General features: G+C 38.8%; 1 long non-coding RNA gene across 1 annotated transcript in view; it reads left to right on the forward strand.

The window, feature by feature from the left end:
• Positions 1-201: 201 nt before the first annotated feature.
• The window catches only part of LOC113993945, a 32,298-nt gene continuing 6,499 nt past the window's right edge, over positions 202-26,000 (forward strand). Inside the window, exons 1-2 of the long non-coding RNA XR_005564633.1 lie at positions 202-281; positions 22,145-22,220. This is a non-coding gene — a long non-coding RNA (uncharacterized LOC113993945). The remainder of the gene's footprint in view (positions 282-22,144; positions 22,221-26,000) is intronic.

Genomic DNA, 26,000 nt, shown 5'->3' on the forward strand with positions numbered 1-26,000 from the left:
GGGCTGCCCAGGGAAGTGGTGGATTCTCTGTCCCTAGAGGTTTTTAAGATGAGATTGGATGTGGCGCTTAGTGCCGTGGTCTAGTAACCATGACAGTAGTGGATCAAGGGTTGGACTTGATGACCTCAGAGGTCCCTTCCAACCCAGCAGATTCTATGATTCTATGAATTGTGGTGCTCTAATCCACCGTGGTTCTTTCTCCAGATACTGCACTGCCTTAGTTTCATCAGGCCTGAGGAGAACCTGGAATGTCAGTGTAGGATGAAAAGCAGTGGCTAAAGGTAGACAAGGAGGGAAAAGCTTGACAGAAAATGCTGAAACTTTGCAGATTTACTATTGGTAATGAGCACAAGTGAAAAAAAAAACAAACCTGAAAAAGATGTATTTTGAAATAGATATATCTAAATGTAAACTGAATAAATAATGAAATATACTTTTTCAGTTCTGGGTGAACTCTCTGTTGTAAGAATTATCTTCTGATTTGTAAAGTCAATGGTAGTACTGAGAATTTATCAGCCTGTTAAGAGAAAATGTATCATTAGCAAAAATCACAAGACACTTACTATGTCCATTGTTCCTGAAAAATTAATGATTTGGAGAGCAAGTTATATGGCTGGATGAGCTCCATGGTTTTCTATTTATTAATTCTGATGATCCCACATTAAAAGTTCATTTGGCAGCACTATAATTAGGGAGTCGGGTTGGGTTTTGACTTGTTTCTTTCTCTAGAAGATAGATTTATTGCTAATAAGTATCACCGAGGGAGGTAAATAATGTCTTTTGTTTCAATAGTCATTCAGCAACACAACTGCTTATTACTAGCTCAGTGAGTCAGTGTTTTCAGAAATTACTAACAATTTTATATGCCTCCATTTCTGGCTACCCAATTTGAGAGGCCATAAAAAGGCCTCTGTGGGGGGTGGTTTGTGGTTTAGTGATTTGTTTTTTTCCCCTCCTCGTTTGTTTGGCTTTTTTTGGTAGTTTTTTTTTTCCCTTTTTTTCTTCCCCTTCTAGAAATCTGGATGTCGAATACTTAGTGCATGTAGAATTCAAGAGAATCCATCTCCTTCAGTGCTGCAAAGGGGATAAGAGGCAGTTCTAAAATGTATTGATGACTTTTCCATGCTCTTAGATGATAGAGAAGGACACTTGATTCTTCAGTTTTACAATAACTTCCATGAAATATTTAATGCTCGTCTGATGATTTATTCTTCTCTGCATAATGCAATCTAATAAAATGGTTTGGTTAATTATTTACATTGTACTGCTGCTGATATTTCTCTCCAACTGCTTTCCAGCAGTAGTTGTTTCTGCTTTTTACCAGAAGAGACTTTAAAAGGCACATCTTGTCAAGAAAACAGAATTATAACTTGTCTTATTTGTATCTGTGTGCTTTATAATGTGTGTGCTAGGTAGAAAATACTAATGAGGCAAGAAAAGAGGGGCTTAAAGTCACCTGGGAGACCCATGCTCAGGAATGAGAATAAATCCTGGACTTTACTGGGGCTTGTGAGTGTGGCTCTGAGGGCTTCTGATGGCTATGTTGGCAGGATGAAAATCTGAAAGGGTCATTTTAGAGAGGTTTTTGAAGCAGTATCAGTATAGAGTGAAGAACAGTAAAGGACCTAAGCGAGATGCCTGAGGGTGATGATCCAGCACCACTGCAGAACTCTAAACAGCTTGCAAGGTGGTTGTGGGTATGCTTTTACTCCTGTAATCTTGTTTCAATAGGGTGTATGTCTGACAGCCAGTAGTGAACATGGCAGCAGTGGCAAAGGAGGGAGGGACACTTCCTAGGGAAAAGAAGGTCTTCAAGTCTTTAGGTCTCATGAGTTCTGCTGTTGGTGATCTCCCTGGCTGCCTGAAAACACGCTCAAGTAAACATAGGAAAAGAAGATCTGCTAATGCTGACCTTCCATCAAAGGCTCCACTTGCTGACTCTGTTGCTTCCTCTCAGAGCATGAGGTAGGAGAGCAGAACAGCCCTTCTGCATCCTGCAGAAGCTGACTGGCTTCTCTCTGTGACAGCTGAATTATTGTGCTACTCTTGTAGTGCAGCGAGGATCAGCATTTCCAAATTCATAGGAGGGAGAGGAGCAGGCTAATGTTTACATTTCTCTCTTGATCAGTCTTTGAAAAACAGCACTCCTAAAGGGGAAGAGTGATTCTCAGTTCCTAACTATTTGTCCAGCAAAGGTCAAAGGACATTCTTTAATGTGGCATGGCTTAGCTTCCTAGATAGGATTAACTGGGATAGCCAGGTGTTAAGATGACCAATTGTAAATTATACTAACAAACAACCTGAAAATTTTATTTCAGGAGTGAAGTGCTAGGGCCTGAGATAGGCCAGAACTGACTTACAGATGAATCCTGTACTGTCCCTTTTTGATATAGAAAAATAGGCGAACTTTATACATAGATTAGCTAGACTGCTTATGCTAAGTATTATTATGTCAAACCATATACTTAAGAAATCTTTTGCCAAATTTTGTCTGTTAAACCAGATGCTTGAGAAGTTGTGCTATACTATTGTGATTGTCTGCAAGATATTTTGGGGACCTTTAGAGGACCTTGCCCAAGTGAGACCTGGACTCTGGCCATGCCCTGGCCCTGGGTGGTCGGGAAGACTATCACCAGATGTTTCCGCATTACAAAATATGCAACTTGCTGTGACTTGCCAATTTGGCCCTATAAAAGGTGGATGGACCCCCTCACAGCAAAGATGGGGACCTCACCTACAAGTAGATGCACTGTGTAGGATTTCCCCGCCCCATTGCTGTGACTCAGGGCTCCCCACCGAATGAAGTGGTCTGGATGATGGTAATGTATTAATGGGGTAACTGGTGATGTACCTTTTTTAATCACTATTCTTTTCTTGTATAGTAATGATTAGATACATTACCTTGCTCAGTTTGTTTGTTGCCTAAACGGTGCGCGTGCTAAGCTTATTGCCATATTAAATGCATTATTTTGTTTTTGTGTTGTCTTAATACTGCTAGTAAAGTAAGACCATTCCCTCTGTTGGTGTCTGTGTCCTCTCTATTGCCCATCAATTGGCAAAACAAGGAGATAAATCACAGGGAAAAGACCCTTGTAAATGCTTTGTAATATGTTCTATCAAAGCCATAAGGGAATTTGGTTTTTTAGCTTTCTCAAGAACTGCAATTTAGTCCTACACAAATTTAGATTATTCACGGCAATGTGTTCTACTAGGAAATAGATTTCCTGCCTCCTCTTTTGGTAGGGGAAGAGGAAATAAAGTCCCTGTACAGAGTGGAGGACTTTTCTTGGGTTGCAAGGATGTGCTGTGCAGTCTAGAATCTAACTCAGGGCATCCCCTGAGAAGAACACGATAGATTATTCTCTCAGAAACAGTGGCAAAAATTAGGAATAATCTCAGTCAGTTGACTTGCATTGGTATGAGAAAAGAACAAGGACCAAACAGTGAGGCTGATTAGGTAGTTTAACTGCTGAGTTGACTTTGATTTGCTTGCTGACAGGTCTCTAACTGCTGATGCTCAAAGCTGTAGTAGTATATTTTGGGACAAGATATACTCCACTTTGTGAGGTACAACTACTCCAAGGATAAAAATTGTGCAGTGGTTTGTAGGAGATAAGGTGTAACAATATCTGACCCCTGTTACCTGTATGGGACCTGTATGCCTGTACATGCTTGTTGACTCAGTCCAACAATAATCCTGCCGACTTTCAGCACAGCAGACCATGCGTTAGCCCACAACTGAGAGGAATGCTCTTGGTTATTTTTATGCTTTATAATAAAGCAGCAACAACATATTGCTGCACTTTTTTAAAAACTTTGCGAAGCCTGAGTGACTTGTTAGGGTTCAACTGTGCTGCAGACCTTGGAAACTTGCAAACACGTAGCCCTTTTGGTCACCACTGGCAGTATTATGGGGCAGAAGCCTTCCCAGCAAGCAGCTTGGAGACTTCATCAATGGGCTTATTGCTCAGCTGGGGGCTTCAGATACATTCCTAACAATTTCTGTGCTAAGCCAGTTGCCCCTGGCTTAGTCATATCAGAGGCATACCACATATCTGAGAATCTCACATTAGACTCATTTAAATAAACAAATGTATAGGGCAGTGAGGGATAGGGAGAGCACTGCAATTTTTTCAAAGGCTTTTGGCATGAGTTGAAGTGCTTCTTTATTCTTTCTAAGAGAATTCAGACTTGTTGCTTTAGGTCTCTCATGAGTTCTCTGTGCAAGGCTCTTGTGAAATTCCGTTATGCATTTAGAAATATTCAGGCTTTCAAATTCTGTAAATCCATGGCCCCCTTTCAGACCTCCGTGTGATGAAAAAAAGCTGATAGTAGACTGATCTTTATCTCATGGTCTTTATATATAATGCAACCCTATATTTTTAAATAGCTTGCAAGACAAGGAAAATTAATTGTTCTTGTACATCAGTGATCATTGCTGCTATCAGTGCCCACCCATGTCAAACACTCTTGTAAACAGAGAACCAATGTCGACAAACAACTGACCCATACCTGCATGTTGCTTGTATACAGGTTCTCTCTTCTGTGCAGCCACCCATCAAAAACTGAGTTGGCAGTGGTAAATGGTATGCTGTTCAAAGAGCTGTCACAGGTATAATCTGCAGGAGGACATCTTTGAATTCACTTGTACATCTTACAGAGGTGATCATGAACATCATTGGCAGATGATAATAAATAAATTTCTTAATAAATACAACCACATCCTATTCCAGCATTAACTAATGCAAGTCATAGAACTTACTATAGTATTGCTGCAGTACATAAAAATGCTGAAGTCTTGTGTGAGTAGAAACTAAGCAAGAACATGACTGAGATTTGAGGGTGAATGAAGTCCCAGGAGGAAAAAATGAAATACATTGAAATATGATTTCAAGTTATCTGGGTCTTCTAAGACTATTTCTATTACTTCTTAATTTCCTTTGCTCTTTGTTGGATATTGTTTCCTTATCTAGTATTCTCTCAATTATTAAAACCCAATTACTGTTTGTTTGGTTTTTAAAATTAATTATTTAAAATTCAGAATGAAGCATAAGAGATATCAAATAGCTGTGTCCATCGCAAATTTTTTTGTACCTTATTAAAATTCCCATTAGTTTCTCATACAACTGCTAGCCATCTCATTTCCTTCAGAGGAATTCATTTCAAGACTTGTGCATTTGTATATGAGATGGAGAAAATCTATTTCTACAGTTCTGTGTGCTATGAGCACCATTAGACTTGTCCTTTGGTTGAGGGAACTTTGGCACAATTTTATTCTGGGTGGCTGTTCAGGTCACTGCGACATTCAGAAATGGGCCTGATTTGCATTAGAATATTTAATTTGCAGTGCTGTGTCATTACACTTGTCTGTGCCCAAGAGAAGAGAATTAAAACTTCAGCAGAACTCTTTTCTTGCATGTCTTCATGAATTATTTTATTGTAAGAGTCAATGTGGCCATACTGTTATCCACTGACTCAGGATATGCGGTGGATTTTTTGGGGGCTAGTGTCTTGGTGATGCTTTGATTTTTTTGCCCTGGGGGCCCATGAGAAATAGTATTATAAATTTCTTCTGAAAGCATAAAAAAGTTAGACTTTCATATCCATATTATTATTGTCATATATTTTCTACTTAATGTTGGACCAATTTTAAAGGGTGTTTTGATTTCCAGTGCTTCTCTAATGCTTGTTGACTGGGCTGACATCACACCATGCAGTGAACAGCAAGGTTCCCTGTGTCTCCAGAGAGATGCCAAGTTCTGCTCCTAAAATATAAGTTTCTTTCAAAACAAAATGAGATTGTAAACCTTCCTCAGAAGAGCAGTCTCATGTCTGGCAGGAAGGTGAGGTCAGATGCCAGCCATGGTAGTACAGGTGCTGCTGCAGGACTCTGACACACGCAGCACTGAGCTTAAGCACACGTGCACATCCTGCTTGTGGCTAAGGAGCACTGTCTGTGGAGCAAATTCCTAGATATGGAGTCAGGGCTAGAATGGGTCCTCTAATACTTTCCAAGTTTCTCAGTGTTGTTGCTGGAGCTGAATTTGTTTGTCCCGAGAGGGAGGTACCCAGGCTGCACATGCCGTAGAAGAGAGAGTTAGGGGGAAAGGGCAGTTGTTCGAGTGGACACTAAAAATAAGAGGCCTGTAGGTAGAATGAAGCTTGTTGGACCCACTTCTCTATGTTGGACCCACTTCTCTTATGAGGAAATAAGTGAACTTTGCTGTGGGAAAGGCCATTCCCTGATCCTCTGCACAAGAGCCGCTACTATGCACTGCATGGTGTAATGTCAGTCCACCAAGTAGGTATTACAGAAGCACTGGAAACCAGAATGCCCTTTAAAATTGGTCCACCATTAAACAGGAAAGAGAGGTGATGATAGTATGGATATGCAAATCTAAACTTGAATGTATTTACAAATTGTTAGCTCCATTGCCTCTTGGGGCAGAAGGAGTCCCAGGGAATTCCTGTGCTGACTAGTTACTGACTAGTCTATTCTTTGTACTTTACAAGCTACTGGAGACCTCGAGATCGAAAGCTGAGAGCAGGAAAATAGGTTTTGTTGTTGAAGAGTCAAAGGATACTTTCAAAAATACATTGGCACCTAGTTACCTCTTATGTGGTAAGCACATACCTAGTTATGTGCTTCTGAGTGCTTAATCATTGTGTAGAATTTTCAAAGAACACTTAATGTGCATCAATAGGTTCTTCTGTTCTGTCATTACCAAAACAACTGATTTGAGGTTCATACCATGGATACTTAAGAACCTCAGAAAGTGTAAAACTTACTTTTCTGGATCCCAGTCTAGTATCTTCTCTGTAAGAATATGCTTTCTCAATATTTTTCTTGATTGTGTCTGCAATACCTTTTGATTTATTTGGCTGATTTCTCAAGGTTACTAATTCTTCAGTTCAAAAAGCCTCATTTTCCTTGATGCCTCCATGCTGATATATAAGCAGAACAGAATGTGTTGACAGTCAGCTGTTGTATTCGTTACTAACTTGCTTTAGCTGGTTGTCCATTTCTAAAACTTTCCTTTTGTAATGTGTTACATTAATTTTTCTTATAAGCTAAAGCTTGTAATGATGAAAGTAGGCTGGAGTGGGAGCTGATGGTCTGCAAGAATTTACAAAGCATATGGGCAGCTGTTGGGAAAATGTGTAAAAGTGTGTCTTGTTCAATGGTTGACCTTAAGCATTTATTTTTTTTTTTAAATTTAATGTATTTTTTTATTACTCAATTTAAACTTCTTAACCTACACATGAAAGAGGAAACACATTTGCTTGAGGGGACCACTGACAGTATGGATTGCTTTAAAATTGTTTTTCATTTGAGTATTATTAAAGGCAAAACCTAGCATAAAGAATTTGAATTAAGGACATTTAACAGCAGGAACATAGCAGAGAGTCAGGGGGGAAAAGGCATTTATAATATAAATGATGATGGGCAGGGTATTTTGCATGTAGACAGTGCCACTAATTAACAACTGTGAGGTGGCCCAGGACCGGGACTGAGCTCAGAGGAAGACAAAAGTCCAGATGGCAGGCTGTGATCGGGAAGTGTGGAGCGTCAGACTGTGTTACAAGGTTATTGCAAGGTGAGATCAGGGATTTTTTTTTCCTTTCTTTTTGTTAGAGCAAATTCTCTAAGAGAAACTTCATGGGGTCATGATGATCTGCTGCACAGATAGACCTAGATTTAGAGCTAAGCATACCTTCTGTTTTTCTCTCAGGGTTTTGCGACAGAAATGTTACCTGGGAGACATTTAACTGCTGGAAAAGAGAAGTGAAAGCTGTTACATGGAAGCAAATGTAAAAGCAAATATTTCATTTACCTTGTGTGCTAGGCATTTAGCTGAAGAGTTCATAGTCTAGGGGTGATATCATTAATCCCTTTGTGGATGTGCAAAGAAACGCGTCAGCCCAGGAGGCCTGGGAGAGCGTTAGAGAATGGAGGGTGATGCAGAGGCCAAGGTGCTCCCTCCCATGGGCATGGGAGCTGTGTCTTCTGGGACAGTGAGCAGCATCTGTTCTTTACTTCACCTCTGCAAAGCTTTTTCATCTTATTGTAGCATGTAACATGTATGCCTTGCTCATCTCTCTGGGCGTAATGTATCTCAGTACTGTTCTTTCAAGCACTGCATTTCTTAGGTAAGTAATCCCATGCGTTTTGCAGCATCATCGCTTTGAGAAGTATCTGGCACTACATGGAATACTTGCAGAATGGAGCCATAGAATAGGCTATAATTAGGATGACACACATCATATGCCAATACTCAGTGAAATGTTGAGGTCTCATAAGTCTAATTTTTCATGACATATATCAGTTTTTGACATAAGGTCAAAAAACTTTTGAGAAAAGGTGAAACATTACTGACTAGTGTGTGGGGCAGTCAAATTTCAATAACAAAATTCTTCTTCACACAATATCTGTTTTGGATGCAAAATATGAATGCATAGCAACCAGAAAGAAAGACCCAGAATATATCCTGTTGCTAATACCACTTGACATGGTTTACAGGTAGATGTTTCATCCCTTAAACTGATCATAGAAGGGTGTCTGTTAATGGTTTTGTCCTATCTATTACTTAATTGGAGTCTCTTAATGTGAAGTAAATCTTCTCAGGCCATATTGAATTTCAGATTAAAATCTGGTCTTAGTTTATCTTTTGTGATGCTGTAATAAGATGTAGCTTCCAGACTTAAGGCTGGAGATATTTTTTTTTTTCTGATGTTTAGGGTCTATATTTACTGTTCAGCTTCAGTCTGTTAAGAGGAGAAACTTGCACTGCAAATTCAGGCCTGGGCTACTAGTTGAGGACAAACTTTAATACCTGTATGTATATTACATGAGAATAATTCATAATGTATAGCTCTTGCTTACGATTAGAAGAATGCTTGTGAACAGTTTTTTGTTCTTGTTATATAAATATTTGTTATTTGAAACTAGTTCACCATACGTAAAATGTTGAGCCAAATGTTTACTATATGAAAACATTTGCTATATGGAATCTCAATTAATGTTCTTAGTAAGCATAACCAAAGATGCTGGAAATAACAGTTGCAGGGAATTGATTGAAAATTCACTGAGTATAAAAGTATAATGTCTTTGTACTTTTAGTGGAAATAAACTACGATGCTCAGTTGAGTTACTGACTGAAACTTCTGCCACTCACAACAATTTTGTATATTTGTGGAAAGCACAAAATGACAGCACTGAATATGTCACTTTTTCTGTTCCATTTTTGCCTTGGCATGAGGCAAGAAAAGGGTTGTGGGACACATTATGGCAGTCAGTAGAAAGAGCACTAAGTAAGATTCCAAAAGCTCTAGTATGATGAAAAATGTCCTTCTATGCAATTTTGGATTAAATTGACATTGAATCATTCACTTTCTATTTCAATATACTTTCTTACAGTAGTAATTTCCTGGATTTTACTGTATGAAAGGCAGCTGCCAGCTTTTCTGTTCTGTATGTGAAGACAGAAATGTTGTAGTCTGACAGAGCTGACAATGACACTACATAGACTAAAACTTTCTGTAAAATTTATAAAGCTCTGAGTTTAGAATTTAGGGTAGAGTTCAGCAAAAAAACAATACTAAAGATGATCAAGGGCAAATTTCAAATTGCTTGTGAAACACAAACTCTGAATAACTTTTTCTCAGGAGTGTTCTGACAGATTTTAGTCTTCAAACTTCTAGTTTAATTTAATCAGACAAATTTTTTTTGGTTAAAAACTTTCATAATAGAAATAAATGCAGCAATATATGAGGTGTAGTGCTGCAAATTCAGGTATTATATAGGCAGCTTAATGGAGTCCTATGTTTATAAAATTTGCTCTTTTCCTCTTGTGGACTTGGTCTCTTCATAATCCTTGGGCCTATATTTGTCCATCCTTACACTGATGTAAATTGGGAGTAATACACTAATATCAATGGAAAACTGATGTAAAGCCTCTCAGAGATCTGTATTAGAGCTTTTGCATTTAATTTCAGCTTCCCTTGAATCTTTATAGTAGATACATAAAGCTTTGTTGCACGTGAATTGTGTTTACATGTATATTATATATTAAATGCTTTCAGCTAGTAGTGAAATGTTTTGTAATAATTCTTCGTCGGTGATGTAGTAAGAAAATACAAAACAGTAGGGAATTGGACCACCAAAGATTTAAATCTAGGGTTTTTCTACTCTTGCATAGTTGCTACTGTGACTGTGCACCAGGGCATACCTGAGTTAACTTTAAATTATCTGGCTTGGCCAAGAGTGCAGTAGTGTGAGGTACCTGCCAAGAGTTTCCCAAGCTTCCAGGAAAGGCATTTCAACCTTGTGTTGAGCTTGTTGCTGTAGTTAGCTCAGTGTAGCCCGACCTAAATTTGAGGCATTGACTGTGCTGCAGAGGTGGTTTTCACATCACATGGATGCAAGCGTATAACTCACATGGTATTTTGTTATCTCTGTGTCTGATCTGCTGCTTCTGAGGGCTGATGTAAACCCCACTGAGGGGCACGTTGAAGCCTAGAGCTGTCAGGGGAAAATAAATATTTATATGGAAAGGTGCGGGTAGTTCTATCTCAGACATTTTTACCCTATCTGACTTGCAGGTGCAAGGGGCGATGTAGAAAGAGGAGGAGGGAGCTGCTGAAATGTGAAGGTCAGGACATGTAATGGCTGGCCTTCTCCATGTGCTCTCTGGGCATGGCAAATTCACTTAAGGTAGTTCAGGGGCCAGGAGTGATGTCTAGCCTTATCTGTGGAGGTGGTCAGAGGGAGGTTCTGAAATACCCATTGGGGAAGTGAGAGTGCAGGGTTGGAGTATGGGAACAGAGACCTTTATTTCTGGTGATGAGAAGAGTAGCCATTTGGTAACTTTTCCTAATAGTGATATGGGGGCAGGAGGAGAGAGAAATACCAATTCTGTCTTTGCTTCTGCTAGAAGATATTGTGAATTACTGCTTTATCTCTCCTGAATCAGTCTACTGCTTCCAACTGAAATTGTGTTGGAAATTTTAGATGTATAGCATTCCTGAAGTGAAGGAGCATGTTAGTATGTGCTTCATGTACAAACCCCTGATTTCTACAAATATATTTATTTCTTGTGCCTTGTAGAAGAGCCTCTTAGGTTAAATGTTCTGATATGAATAACAAAGCAGAGTGACCTTTTGCTGTCTGTGCATACCCAAAGGATATAAGACATGCAGTTTATACTGCTAAATATCTGTGAAGTTATATTGTTGCTGGGCTCATTATTAGTAGATCTTTATCTTCTAAAATTAATGGTTCCCTCTGTCAGATTTAAATTTTCCATGCAATCGCTTCCGGGTGGTAACAAAAGATGCCTGATTTAACAGCGATATTTGCTAGAGAGACTCACCATCAGGTGATTCAGTCTGTCCATTATTAGTCTTTACTTTGCTCCCAGGGAGTACTTTTCAATTCAGTTTGCCTCATACTGTGTTTGGCTTGATTTCTTATTGAAAACGAAAATGTTTTACCCTTAGATTCTTCAGAGGCTTTTAAAACTGAATAGTGAGAAAAAAAATCATTAAGGTTAAAGGCAAGAATAATGTGTTTGAGAAAATGGGAGCACTGGAATTTTTCACTCTTTGACTCATGCCAACAGCTTTTCACTTCATTCTCAACAATATTGTTGTCCTTTGCTGTTTGTCTTTCAAATCAGTCATCTGTGGAGCAAGACAACGAGATGACTGTATATATATAAAATCATGAAGGTGTCAGATGCAGCCACAGAAGTGCTGGGTAAGATATTTTCAATAGGGGTAGCAGAGTTGGTGTTGTAGCTGGTACTGGGCATTCATTCAAAAGGCTGCCTACACCCCATTTCTATTAATGAAAGGCACTCCAACGTAAGCAACGAGCGTCAGAAATGCAGCATTGATGCGGAGGGTGGGCATTTTACCAAAGGGATTGTAATTGCCTGGATGGCAGTGCCAGAAAGCCCAAAGTTACATTTCAAAGTACAGAAGTACTGACTCATGGTACATCTATATTAGCAGTTTAGTTTGGACAGAGGACATGCTTTTAAACTGAGCCTCTTGGGTTTTCGCACTTAACTGCTTTGGGTTCTCACTGAGGAACAGTCTTGGGCTGTGGAAACTGGTGGTAAAACTAAGCAGTCAGGCCTAAACTCCTGTGTGCAAGAGCACACCTGAATATGCTCCAGCTGCTAATGGACTTCCAGCCTGTGGGGACAGACTACAGCAAGTCTGAAGTGCTGCTTCCCCTCTCTCCCTGAGGTATACCTAGTATGGAAGTGTGCTGCTCAGCACCAAGGGTTCTGCTCCACAGTTGCACTCCAGTTTGCACCATGCTACCTAATGATGCAGATATAGCTGTAAAGCGTCAGCTAAGGGTTTCATCTTGTCTGGCCAGCTTAAAAGTAGCTCTGCTAGTCAGGAGCAGAGACATAGAAGACATGAATCACCCTCTTCTTTAAGGGAGTTCTTGAGATAAGCTGAACCAACCTTAGCGGTCTTCTATTTTTTTTTTCCCATAGCCTGTAAAGGAAGGCTAACTTTTAGGCATCTTGCATCTAATTACTAGAGTTAAATGAAAAGAATAATGTGCAAAGTGGGGAAGAATATATTCTGTAAGAGACTCAAAATTACAAAGAATAGAGCAAAACCAACCATGAGAAGATGACTAAGAAGCTCTTATTCTCATAACAATTATTTTAGAAGAATGTGCTATAATATTAACTAAAAAATATTTTTATGGGGTGGTATTAAACTGAGATGTTAGAAGAAGACACTATATATTTGGCTGTGGAAATAATGATAAAAAAAGGAACAAATTTTTTGCATGAGTGGTACATCATTCAGCAGCTCATCAGGAAGTTATGATTATGGGAGGGTTTTGCTTCAAATCCTAGACAATTTGCATGTTCTGTGAGAGGGGGAAAAATGGTAGTTAGATATTGTTTGTTTGGAAGCCATACATGAGATAGTGAAACTCTTCACTAGAAAATGGATGTGCCACTTGACTTAAACCTTTCATTGTCAGTTGGCCAACACATCTGATTGAGTACGGTATCGCGTACTTGCACCGTAGGTACCTGTGTTTTGTCTCACAGTAAAATAGAGAGGGAATAATTTCACAAGGTACATCTCAGAGATTCTTAATTGCTGGTTTTTTTTGCAGATATTTTGATTCAGTGATCAATTTAACTTATTTCCAGAAATGTTCTAAAAATGCATTTAGTTTAATCTGTTTTGAATATTTTCGGTAAGTAGGACTATTAATGGATTCTGTTTGGGTCACATATTCTGATATTAAATTTTATCTTTTCTTTGGCTAGCTTGCAAATAACATCTGATAACGCATTACTTTTAACATTTTCAATAAATCTTTTTATTTTTTATGCTGTGGCATTAATGCTAGAAATGCTGAAATGAATAGGTTCTTTAGTCAGGCATTTGCAGAGCTTTTAAAATTGATTCTTCATATTCTTTTCATTGTGTCTAGCTTGGTTTTGTCTTGTTACATGAGCAAAGATCAGCTCTTTTTAATTCTCAATCATTTTAATGGAGAATTCAACCTCAATTATGGTTTTAGGTTATCTCTGATATTCTAATGACAACTTAAAGACTCCACTTTCCAGCATAGGTTAAGCAAACACAAAGAAAAACCTTGCAATCTTTCTCTGTGTTGTCTGAAAATCCACTGGGAAAAACTTATCTTTTGATTCCGTGGTTACCACCTGGGGCAACAACAATGTTCTCTCTACTGCACTTTCAGCTGCTTATGACAATTACTACTTGAAACATAAACAGCTCTGGTGAGACAGTATATTTTTAGCTGGTATCTCCTTTTTCCTCACTGAACAGGAAAAATGTGGGTAGGAGTAAAAGTCAGCAGATACAGTCTTTGCTCTGTTTTGCTTGATATGGAACAGTAAGTCTTGTTTCCTATAGTTGTGTTTAGTGATGTGTTTGCTAATGGGCATGAACCATGATCAACCAATATTTGTTTTAGGCTCACTTGCCTTTTTCCACCCCTCTTTAGTCTAGCTAAGCCACCAAGTCTATTAAGCTGCTGGGCTCTTTCCAGAGTACCAGCAAAGCTGCTACCCACTTCAAACTGATCTGGCCATTTTGGAACACTGTAGATCTTACATGACCCCAGGTTTGTTGGGTACTGGTTTTGTGTTGGGATTTGCTTATGCAGTTAGCTCTGGTACTCCCACTGAGTCAGTCTAGAAAAGGTTAACCTTTTCAGGCAAAGACAAATATTAAGACAAAGATGAGCAGGCTTTATTGTTTCAAACTGTTCACAATGCTGGTTTAAATTTGCCCAGGAAAGAAAATTATCGTACATCTATATTAGAAAATAATGTGGCACAGTAGAAGCAGAACTGAAAAGTAAACCGATGATGAGGACTTAGCATCTGCACTATATGTTTCAACAGGTTTTCCTTTGGTCTAGTCCTAATATGATACACGGACTGAATGTCCCTGGAAGGCATCAGGTGAGGTCCTGGACAATGTCTTTTAGATTTTTTTTAATTTTTTTTTCCCCCAGAAGGTTTCCTGCTTATGTGCTCTGAAACCTCTGCCTAATGTGAAGCACAGCACAATAAGCAGGGATACTTGGAAGATCTACTTCAAAACCACATTTGAATCAAATTAGGTGTATCCTATGACCTGGAAGGCTGTTAGAAGAAGATCCAGTAATTGTAAATGAAGGCATTCAGGATGTTGGTACCAAACCCAAACATTTTCTCTTCTGAATTCCACCTAAACCCTTGTCTTCAAGAAGACTGTATTAAGAGTACCAGAGTGTTTGGGGGTGTTTTTTTTCTGGTTTCTCCTATTCCTATTCCTCTGCTTTATTTGGTGAGGAATGGCATGGGGATGTGCTTTTTTATTGTGCAAATGTCCCAGCCATCAAGGACCAGCCATTCTCGCTGCTGACTCTCTCAGTGACTCTCCCATAATAAGTATTAATGGTAAAATGAAGCAATAGCAGCTAGATAGTCCTGTATGTGAATTTTATTGTCTCTCATGTCTTTGTCTGACATGAACAGAATGTAGAGTTTTCTGGAGGGTTTGCTGTTGGGAGCAGCTCAGCATTGTGTGACATACTTATAGAAAAATAAAGAGCAACTCTTTAGGTAGCATTCCTACCTGTGAGGTATGCTGTGGATCCAACTTCCTCCTCTAAGAGGAAGAGGCACTGTGCATCCATCTGAGATACCTCTGCTCTTCTGGAAGGGTGATCTTTTTGTTCTTAGAAGAGAGTCTTGCTGTGGAAGGTAGTGAATGAAATGAATATATGGAAATTTTGTTTGAGAATTAAGTAAGCAAAGATATATATTTACTTAAGTGTAAAAAACTGTCAAGTTAATGAAATGTCTTACTAGTCTCCTAAATTTCTCATATTGACCTGATAGGTAAGAGGAATCCCTGTAATGGCTCTGTTACTTTGTTACTTGAGATAAATTTGGCTGAGGAGATCGGATTAGTAAGGGAGAAAAGGACTACCTAGTCCAAGTCATGCATTTCCAGTACCTTGATCCATTTAAATTTTTTTGCTCTCAGTATTACTTAAAGATTGCATCTTTGAAAATAGCCCCAAAGTATAACTGTTCTCCCAATAATGGGAAAAATAAAGGTATTAAAATGTGCAATTTTCTGTTGGAAAAAATAAAATGATCCCACAGAGGAAATAAAATTACAAGATAAACCAGGAATAGTCTGTGTAGGTTATATGAAAGTGTATCTGATGGCATCCTCATGAAGTTGTTTGTCTTCTCCCTAGGGGTTGTTTTCTAACAATAAGGTAAGCTGGCCCTTTGGGAGAGTAACAGTTAACACTTTGCCATCACAGGAGGGAATAGTTCTGTGGTCAGCTTCCCGGGATAAGGTGATTTGGACTGGCTTTGTTAATGCATGGCAACATCACAGTAATTTTGCGTTATTGTCTAGTGCTGCTGGAAGCTAACAGGGAGGATGGTATCTGGAAACAATAAAAGGTAGAAATAAAAGAACACTAAGAAAAGAATAAGTCTCACTTGAGGGAGTTCACATTTGTATCTGGTTTTACGGGGCTGTGAAATTATACTTCTTACTGAATATCATTTTGATTGTGACTGCACTAACTATTGCTGTTACCATGAAAGTTTATTTTAATGCTTTATGGGAACTGGCACTGAACTCTCCAAAGTTTTAAGTGTTTTTTGTTCTAGGCTATCAAAATGCCTCTCATAAAAACAGAAGGAAATGAATGAGCCTTTAGTAATGCTGGACGTGGTTGGTATTAGAAAACTTGGATTTCAGGAAGCAGGTCCTGCAATGAACAGATTGTCTCATTTAAAGAACAGCAGATGTGTCATGGAGAACTTCTCAAACTGTTGTGATTTTACCTATTTCTTGCCATTATTTTTGTTGTCTTTTTGCCTTTTATTGCCACACATAATTGCATAAGAGCAAAGCATATTGTTTAGGTTTCATTTAAGTTTATATTTCCCACAAGAAACAGCATTACTTTGAGTATCAGTATCAGTACAGTTTGTTCCCTTTAGTGGAGCATAAGACCACCTGATAGTAGCAAGGGTAAGAAAAATACTGTAACTCAGGTGATAAGGTACCTGTGATGACTTACTGCTAGTTTTGTAACCTCAGGATCCCACTTTTGGTCAGTCTTGCTGGCAGCAGTGGTCAGTCAAGCTGCCAGTAAAAGAACACCACTATCTCCTTCTCTTAAATGCAGTGAGATTAAGGTGAAAATCAATTTCTGCTGTCTGAATTAGATCCTCTATAATGTGTGGATATCATGGACTGCTGGGTTGAAATGCCAGGTGGTTTTTGGAAGAGAGAAAAGATTGGACTTTGTGGAGTAAATCAGAAAATAAGTTTTCATAAATAAAAATATAAATTTTTTCTAGGGAGATGCAGGTGCCTGGGTTTTTTTCTGACCTCCAGAGAAAGAAATGAAGAATGGAAAGAGGAGGCAGTGGTTTAAACTACTTCCAAGTTATGGGGATGGGGGGAGGTGTCAGTGTGATGGGACAGTGCTTGAAAGGAGTCGCTCCCAAAGGTGGCTGTGGCCTCTGGGCACAGCAGGGCCCAGGTACGCAGGGTGACCCCAGGTGAAGCCGTGTGACTGTGGGAGGTGACCTGCCTGATGCCTGGGGCTGAGGCTGCACTGCCCTTGGCTTGGGCAATGAAGACAGGTCCTGGCTTCAGCACGGTGGCCCTGGGGAGCCAGCAGGCTCCATCGTGCCATGGTGTCATGGCAGCTCTTCAGAGTGAGAAGAGCAGGTCTCAGTGGTGTCTGGAGACTGGTGCTTCGTAGGTGGTCCTTGGTACTGTTAGCCTACTTCACCAATTTGGTGAAGAAATATAACTGGTAAACAATTTACTATTTCTTCTTCTTGTTTGCATGCTTCCTTTTTTATTGTCTGGGCATCTCCAGATTTATGCCTTTTTTCTTTCTGAATGGTTTCCTTTTTTGTTATCTCTTTTTTGCCTGGTATTGAAGCATTTATTCCTGTTCTCTGTTTCTCTAACTTATCTTGTCATCTCCTAAGAAATCACCAGAGCTCCCCTTTTTGTCCTCCCTTCCTCTCTCTTGTTAAACCTTTTTTTTTTTTTATTTTGAGAAGTTAGCTTGCATGGGACGTTTTCTTAAAAGCACAAACCTTGCTGCATAGGGAATGCACGTGTCTCCTTTGCTGTGCCTGCCTCTCAGGAGTTAAGTGATCCAAAGAACTAAGTCACTTTTGATGTCTGCTCATTGTCAGTTCTTATTTGGTGCACAGTTTGTTCAGAGGAATTTAGATGGGAAAAGCCAGTGAACAAATGGATCACAACCGTGTTTGAAGGAGAAGTTGGATTAATATAAAAGGGAGTGTTTGCCAAAAGTTGCCCTTGAGGTGACAGTGGGTTTATCATTGTGATTTCTGTGATTTTGCTGTGCTGACTGTGCTCATGATAGCATGCAGACAGCTGGGGAGAGGCACTTCTCATCCAGCATGAAGTGGCTGTGAAAGTGATAAGCGGTGGTTTATACTGCGTGCTGAAAAATGGCCTTGACTAGGAGATTGAAAGGTGTTCTCATGATTCTGGCCATAGGCAAGCCCATTGCTGTGGTGCTGTTTTTACTTGTTTGTTACACTATCCAGTATTTATAAAAAATAAAGTGGTTATGCTATTTCACTCCTTTAATAACCTGTAACTACCTCTGTCCTAGGGTACATGTTTATTCTTACACACTAGTGCAGTAGGCAGCAATTTTAACATCTTCAGGTTCACTCTGGAATGAACTTGGCTGTTTGGAGAAGTTGCTGAAAGTGTTGGGAGATCATCATTCATGTGTGACAATTTGCAACCAAAAGTTGTTCTTTTTCAAGGAGGTATTGCAACATTATTTGTAAGGATTATTTTGAAAAGTGGGTTCTCTGCACTACCTGTTAGTGATGCTGCTCTGCTCCTGTAAATTTTTCTCTTCTAATAGGATATCCTCATCAGAGATGGAGACTCTTTGACTTTACCTTCTTGGTGAGGAACAGTCAGAGATGATAGAGACTGCTGCTAAACTTTGTTTTGTAAATGGTGTCTCTAAGACTAGCACTTAGCTTTGAAAGCTGTTTTGTGTAAGATGCCTCAAAGAAAATAATTTTAGATTAATAATTTTTTGTTTTCAGCATTTTGTTTTATTTGGTATGTCTGAGAAATCACTGCCTTGCAAAGCTGTAGTCCTCAGTAAAGTACACATTTTGGATAAACCTCCAGAAATTTTTCTCTCAAAGTTTAACTCTCTCCATCTTGAGAGTGGAAGGACCTGGCTAAGGATGGGGTATATGCTTGCCCAGTCCTCTTTAAAGTGGTCTTGGCTTCATTGTTGTCTGTCATGAATTTAGTTCAGTCTGGGAGTAAAGAGTTCTAGGGAAGCAGAATTCTCTCTCTGTCTGCCTGACCTCCAGTCAATAAAGATTTCTTGTCACTTTTTGTTAAGTATTCAGCCTTCTATCATTTAAGTCTTTCTCAAAATTGCTATTTCACTGTTAAGGTATTCTGTAATACAAAGTTGTTCCAAATACCATGCTGACAGTTGTGAACTGTGGCTCACCTCATTTTCACAAGCTCTTACAGCATGCTGGAATGTACTTCCAAATGTGCCAGAGACAAAAGACCCTGTGAATTGAAATAAGTTATATGGGCTTAAATTTAGACCTTAATATAACATTAGGGGGACTCTGGACAACAGATATGATGATCTAGAGTATGCAAAAGTCGTACAATCAGAGAATGGCTTGTGTTGGAAGGGACCTTAAAGGTCCAACCTGGCTTTGAATGCTTCCAGGGATGGGACATCCATAGTCCTAATAACATAAAAAGTGCATAATTTGAAAAACTACATAGCTTTCCTATGGCTACCAAATATTGCATAACCGCCCATCCCCTAAACACAAATGGTTTTCCACATTCATGTTTTCTCTAAAAATAGAGCTGCTTTGTTTCTTTTTTCTTTTTAGAAAGATGTGTGTGCATAGTTCCAAGAGTCTTTCCACTTTCATCAGTGTTGTGTGTTTTACCTCTACTTTGATATACTGTCACTTTCTTCCTTTCCTATAAATATGGATGTTTATATGAAAATATGTTTCACTCATTTTCAGGTGGCATTTTCGCATTCTTGATGATAACAAGATGGCAAGCTGTGATATATGTGTTCTTCTAGAGGCACGAAGAGTTTATAATGAGTCATTATTATAATTTGTGTGTGTGCCTTTGATGTTATTGTAGATTTCCAGGCAGATGTCCCACCCGCTGTGTGTTCCTAGTTTCAGTCTGATGAACTGCTAAAGCTACTGGACACTCAACAGTAGCTCCGGCATCCCACAATGCACTAGTAATAAGTTTTCTTCAAGATGAAGAGGCTTTTACTGCAACACACAATCAGTAGCCCACACTGAAAGAAACAAATCAGAAAACCGCTGTTCCATAAGCATAGAATTGAAAGAGATGCATAAGTAAAATGATAGACTATACATTCCAGTTTGGAAAGCATGAATAGGATTTTTGATGAAGCTTAATTTCCTTCAAGCTCTTCAGCCGTGGCTAAACCATTTAAAATAAAAATAGGTGTGTTAGGGAGAAGGGTGCTCATCACTGTTTATTATTTTGAAAAGGCACAGGTCCTCCTCTATCTGTTTGCTAATGACAAATGAGTTGAATTCTTCTCTCAATTTCAGCAGCACAGAAGTAGGCTAATTCTCCCAGCTGCTGTGACTTTGCTTCATATTTATGGCAGAAAATGGAAGGAAACATCTGGACCAGTGACTTTTAATGACTTGCAAATAAGAGAACATGTATTCTCTGACACATCACTGAGCTGTAGACTTTTAAATTGCTTGGTGTAACTCAAATAAGCCTCCAGTAGATAAAATGTTAATTGAAAAAGATGTATTTTACTGACCAGTGTCATGCATTACTATTGTTGTCAAATGAGTTTCCCAAGCATCCTGTACCTTTTGCAGTGACTTCAATCTGTTTCACCTTTTAACAGAATGCATCCTTGAATGATTGTATGGACTTCATCTAAATCCACTAAATCTTAGAGAACTTGCCCATTTCAAGAGACTTAAAAACAATGAAAAGAACCAACCCACAAACCCCAGTGCTTTCAAAGAGAACTTTCAGTCCAAGAACACTCACATCCCAGTAAGCTGAATTGTCTGGAGAAGTTCTTGACCAAAGGCAATGCTTTAATGCTGGATATTGTCTGCCTCAACTCTTGATGGGTCACTGTCTTGCCGTACAAATAGTCATGCTCACTTCAGTGAGACTTCTTAGGGGGCACTGCCCCAGTCAGCTCCATTGACATTGCAAGAATCTCACCTTTTATTATGACAAGCTCCTTGAGGAACATGCAAATCTGTGATGGATGTGCTAAAGAGCTGGAGTAGAAGAGGGATATGAACAGAAAAACACAGCTTTCCCTCTTCCTCCTGATTCTTTCTTTTCTTACACAATTATTCTTTGTGGTAATCAAAAGGATGGATGAGATCCTAAGTCAGCATCTTTTGAAAAAGCCTTAATGAGCTATAAGATTACTTACTTTCTTCTGTACTTCTAGCCATTTTGAGTGTAACACATATAGAGCAGAAGAGGTCATATAAGTCTCTGCTGCAGCACGCCTATGTTTTCAGCTAAGGCCTCTGCCTTTTCTTTTGCTGTGTTTTTTGAAGTGTAAAGATCATAGGTAGCTGGAAGAAGTGTTTTTGAACATATTTTCTAAAGAGCTGATCAAGTGGCCAGGCTGTTACTGAATGTTTTTGGAAACTGCTTTGTCTTTACAGTGGTACTTGGGGAATTACAATACATCACTTGTTAACCACTGTTGGTTTGTAGGTTTTCTTTGTTTTCTGTTATGGAAGTATCTGTATGAGAGAGCAAAGGGATACTACGTTACCCCAGTGTGGTCAGCCAAAGCCAAGGGAGAATGTATGATCGACATGAAAATATTTTGCCAAGAAGTAGCTTTATAGTCTCACATAGCCAAAGCACAGGTGCAACGAACAAATACGTTAAAAGAGCTGAAGAAGACAAATGGAAAAAAAAAAGTTACCTGTCTCAGGCTGCTGATTTATTTGGGGCAATAATTTTGCCAGCTCTAGCTTAGGTGGCAGTCACTGGAATAAACACTTAATTTGTAAGCAGGATTCTGTTTTAAAGGAAAATGCAGAATTTTTTGGAGGCTTGGAGATGTATTTATTTGTTTTTCATGCCAGTGTGCTAGACGAAAGATAAGGTAGGTGGCACTGGTTAATGCTAAAAGAAAATAAAAATGCCGACTAAATAAACATTTGCAAAACTCACAGCAGTAATACACCTCATTCAGCTACAGAGTTGAATATTGTTGAGGTAACAGTTGTTTCTGTCTGTACTGACATATTTTGGACCTAATTTTGATTCTGATGAGTTGTACTTAATCGTATGAAGCTGTGGCCAGAACTGAAGTCTCTTATTGTCAGTGGAAAGAATTCTGAGAAAGAGCCAGTAGGTTTTAGATCAGCCTTCTTTAAGAAGTTTATTTCAGTGGCACCACTTAGCAGAACAAGCTCTCAATTCATATCTGCAAGCACACAAAACCAAAGGTGTCTGTTCTCTTCACTTGTTTCAGTAGACACAAAGCTTGAGTGGGACTTCCTATCAAGTTATACTCTGAAGCATCAGCCATCTGAGCATTCCTTTTTCAAGTAAGTAATTCCTTTTGATCCTGAGGTCAGCTGTAAGGTTGCTCAAAGTGCAGTTAGTATTTTCAGAGCATTATGAATGCTGGAGATACTAAATAGATTCCTGTGGATCATGAGCGAGGGGTTTTGTTGTATCTCTCTTTATGGTTAGTCTGCCCACAATCCCAGTGTTTTCACCATAGATATAACTTTTGTGCAATGTCCTAAATGAAATTGTCTGGGATACCAAAATAGCCAACTTTATTTGAAATGAATTCTTACCACTTAAGTGCTGACAGTACTAAAGTGAAGTTACAGCATCACTAGTTAGCCATGATTGAATAGTATCAATCAGATTCAAATGGTAATATATTTTGTCCTCTTCTCCTCAGTGAAGCTTGACAATTCCTGTGAACTGGTGTAATAATATTTTTATTCTGTCTTTAGTATATAATAGTATAAGTGAGAAATGAACAGTTTATGGACTGTCCACTATCTCTCCAGAGTTTATATTGGAGATTTTAAATTTTTCACCTGGGGCAAAAGGGTTTATGTGCTTTCAGAGTGACCATAGCAAATATAGAGGAAGAGCAGTATTGCACACATTTTCCTTGTACTTCTTCTAGGGTGAGTGAAATGCAAAAGCTCATCTGGTCTTGTAAGTGGAAGTCCCTCAGAATGAATAATCAGACCTCGGGAGTTTATGCTTTCTTTTGCTGCCTGTGTCAACCTAACAGAGTCGTATTATTTGCTTTTGCATTCAAAAGAGAGTTTTTATTAAAGAGGAGCAATGCGTTTAGTAAATTTGCAAGACATCTTGCCACTTTGTCTTCTGCCTGGTTTTCTTTGTTTGTGTTTTTTTGTTGTTGTTATTGTGGGTGGGTTTTGTTGTTTTGTTTTCCAGAAAATTTTAAAGAAGGGTAAAAACAGGGCCTTGACTAGCTTCTCTAAAAGCTTCTTGTTCTATATTAGAATCAGTCCTAACCTGTGTGTGTTAAATGTTAGACTAATATTTGTATAAGGTGACTCTCAACAGCAGATATGATTCTATATTGATATCTATAATTTGCCTTACTGTGTTGTGATATGATTCAATAGGAGTCAGAAACTGGAGGAGTTTTTTAAATAATTGAAAATTTCACAGAAAAAAATATTAAATGGTCAGACTGTGGAATAGGTCTTTGAGTTCATTAGCTCTGAACCAGCTTACATACCTGCAAATATTTTTGGAGGAACAAAACCTGTTCCATTTCTTAACTTTCTCCTTTTCACAGAGATTACAAATCAAACTGTAATTCTTCCAATCGTCATGGTTTAGGCGTAATTTTTTATTCTGCTTGCAGCGTTACCTAGCAAGTTCAAGTAAATGCAATACAGTGCTTGTGTCTAGGGTATGGATGTGCTTTTACAGAGGTGTCTGTTGTCTGCCTGGCCCAGGACACTGAGGTCCTCTCTCATTTGGCACAACACTTTGCCAGTGCTACGATCCTGCTGGTTCACTGGAGGGAACAGATATTTTTATACTTCAAATTTACTTCCTTTGAATTTAGAAAAAAGAAAATAGAAGTAGTAATGAATGTTTAAACTGTTTAAAATATAAAGGGTTCAGTTAAGTGTGGAAAAAACCCTTTCTAAATAGAAAGTATAAATTCACATATTGATTGTTTTTAGATATGTTGCAGAAAGGATGGGTCTGGAATTTCCCCAAAGATCTTATACATGAATGAAGTTACAAAAAAAACCCAAATCAGTCAACCAAAAAAAAACCAACCACAAAAAATCCAAGTCAAGAACAAAAAAAACCAAACCAAAACAAAGACTGAAACAACTAAACCAATAGCAGAAATCAGTAAAACTCATTATTCTGAGATCAAAATTTTTTTAGCTTTTGAAAAAATTCTGCATGTCTATAACTATGTAAGTTTTATTAAAATTTCAGCATCCTTTCAATTTGCCTTAATGTCAAAATAAATTCTGAACAGAATACTCCCTGTTAATTGCTGTGTGGTCTTTGATCAGCAAGATTATTTTCATTTTCCCATTACTCTTGCAGTGTTTTACAGTAAAACATGCCAGGGGCTGGATGTATAAGTGGGGTAGGTTTTTCATTTTGTAACAGAGATGATATTGATAGTACTCATTCTAGCTTCTCCCCTCATACCTGCTCAGAGGTAAAAAGTGAAGGCTTCAAGATGTCCAAAGGGCATGTGACCTGCTAGACTACATAATGTTTTGATAAGTAATCACAGTACTGTTTGCACTTCAATTAGATTAACAGCTGAACTTGCAAATCATGTCTCTGGAGGGTGTTTTTTGATAGCTAACTAATTGGTAGTTGTCTGAAGTAAATTGCTTGATATTGGTCAATGGTAAATTGTGATCACGTTAATTTAATTGCAGCTCTGCCAATGCTATAATTAATGCTGCTATCAAAGCAGTCAATCAGTTCATTGGAAAAAGAAGGCAACACTATGATATTAAATTCCCAGGTGCCATGACACAGAATGTGATTCTGCATAATAATAATAATGTTGGCTCTGTTCACTGTGAGCTAAAGCCATTGTTTTCAGTGGAAATGGATGCAATGGTGTTGTGCATTATTACAAATATTGCCAGCAAATTGCCCCAGAAAGACTTCTGTCACTCTAAGAAAATAAGTTATTTTCCTAGCTGTCTGGGAAAAGATGTGACCAGGAGCTGTGTTTTATGATCAGTTATGATTGACAGAGATACCGCTGTGGACATTGCCTGGAAATGACTGGGTTTTGCTGCGGAACACACACAGAAGCAGATCACAGAATCACAGAATGGCTAAGGTTGGAAGGGACCTCTCGGAATCACCTAGTTCAACCTTTCTGTTTAAGCTGTGTTCCCTAGAGCATGTTACTCAGGGTTGCTGGGACAGGACTCAGAAAATCCCATTATCAACCCTTTCCCATATTTATATTTTCTGTTCTCACTTTTGGGAGTCATTTACAGGGGCTAATGACATGGACTCTGTCCCACATGCACCTTCTTTTCTTCAGATGTGTTCCTCAGGCATAAAGTGGCCCTCTTCTTTCCTCTTATGCCTAGCACATGCCTGCTTCCATTTTTCAAAAGTATGTCTTGCCATCACTGGAACCCAGGGCCTTTGAAGTAATTGTTTTGGTTTTGTTCTGGTTGAGTAGGAGTAGGACTCTGTGCCTTTTTATCTCCAGCAGTTTGGTTCAGCAGTTGTCAAGCAGTGTTACGAAGAAACTACCCTGAGTCTCTGGCACTCCTGGGTTCATTGTATGCCTCTACAGCAGCAAAATTCTGCAATAAAGATTGTCTAAGCAGGTGACTTATAATTTTTTTCTGTATTTGAGGTATACTCCAGTGAGTTGTAGGTGTCAAGAAGAGTTGGAAAGTAAAGGGTTATTGCATTCTGGCAATCTCCACTTGCCAAATTGTTGTGCTGGACCTTATTGTGGCTGACACAATTTAGAACAGCCCAGAAAATATGTAGGCAGCTCCTTAGGACTTGAGTACCTAAGTCACCTGCAGAAGTTACTTTCTAGAGCCTCTTTGCCCCCCTTCTTACTTGTGATGTGCTTCATGTCCAAAGAGGGAAATTTTAGAGGAAGATCATAGTGTGGTATGGAAGACCATATTGTCTTGACTATAGAGACAAGCTATGCTGTTGAGTGATTACAGCTGTTTGTTATAGCGAACTCACCTACTCATTGTGTGCTCCCCTCCCCAATTGCTTTGCATTGTTTCTGATAATAAACACTTTAAAGTGAACTAGGGTGTTGCAGGAGGCAGGACTAGTTAGCCTCT

Source organism: Pipra filicauda, unplaced genomic scaffold (genome assembly GCF_003945595.2).
Source record: "Pipra filicauda isolate LSUMZ 115617 unplaced genomic scaffold, ASM394559v2 scaffold342_size772408_pilon, whole genome shotgun sequence".
Lineage (NCBI taxonomy): Eukaryota > Metazoa > Chordata > Aves > Passeriformes > Pipridae > Pipra > Pipra filicauda.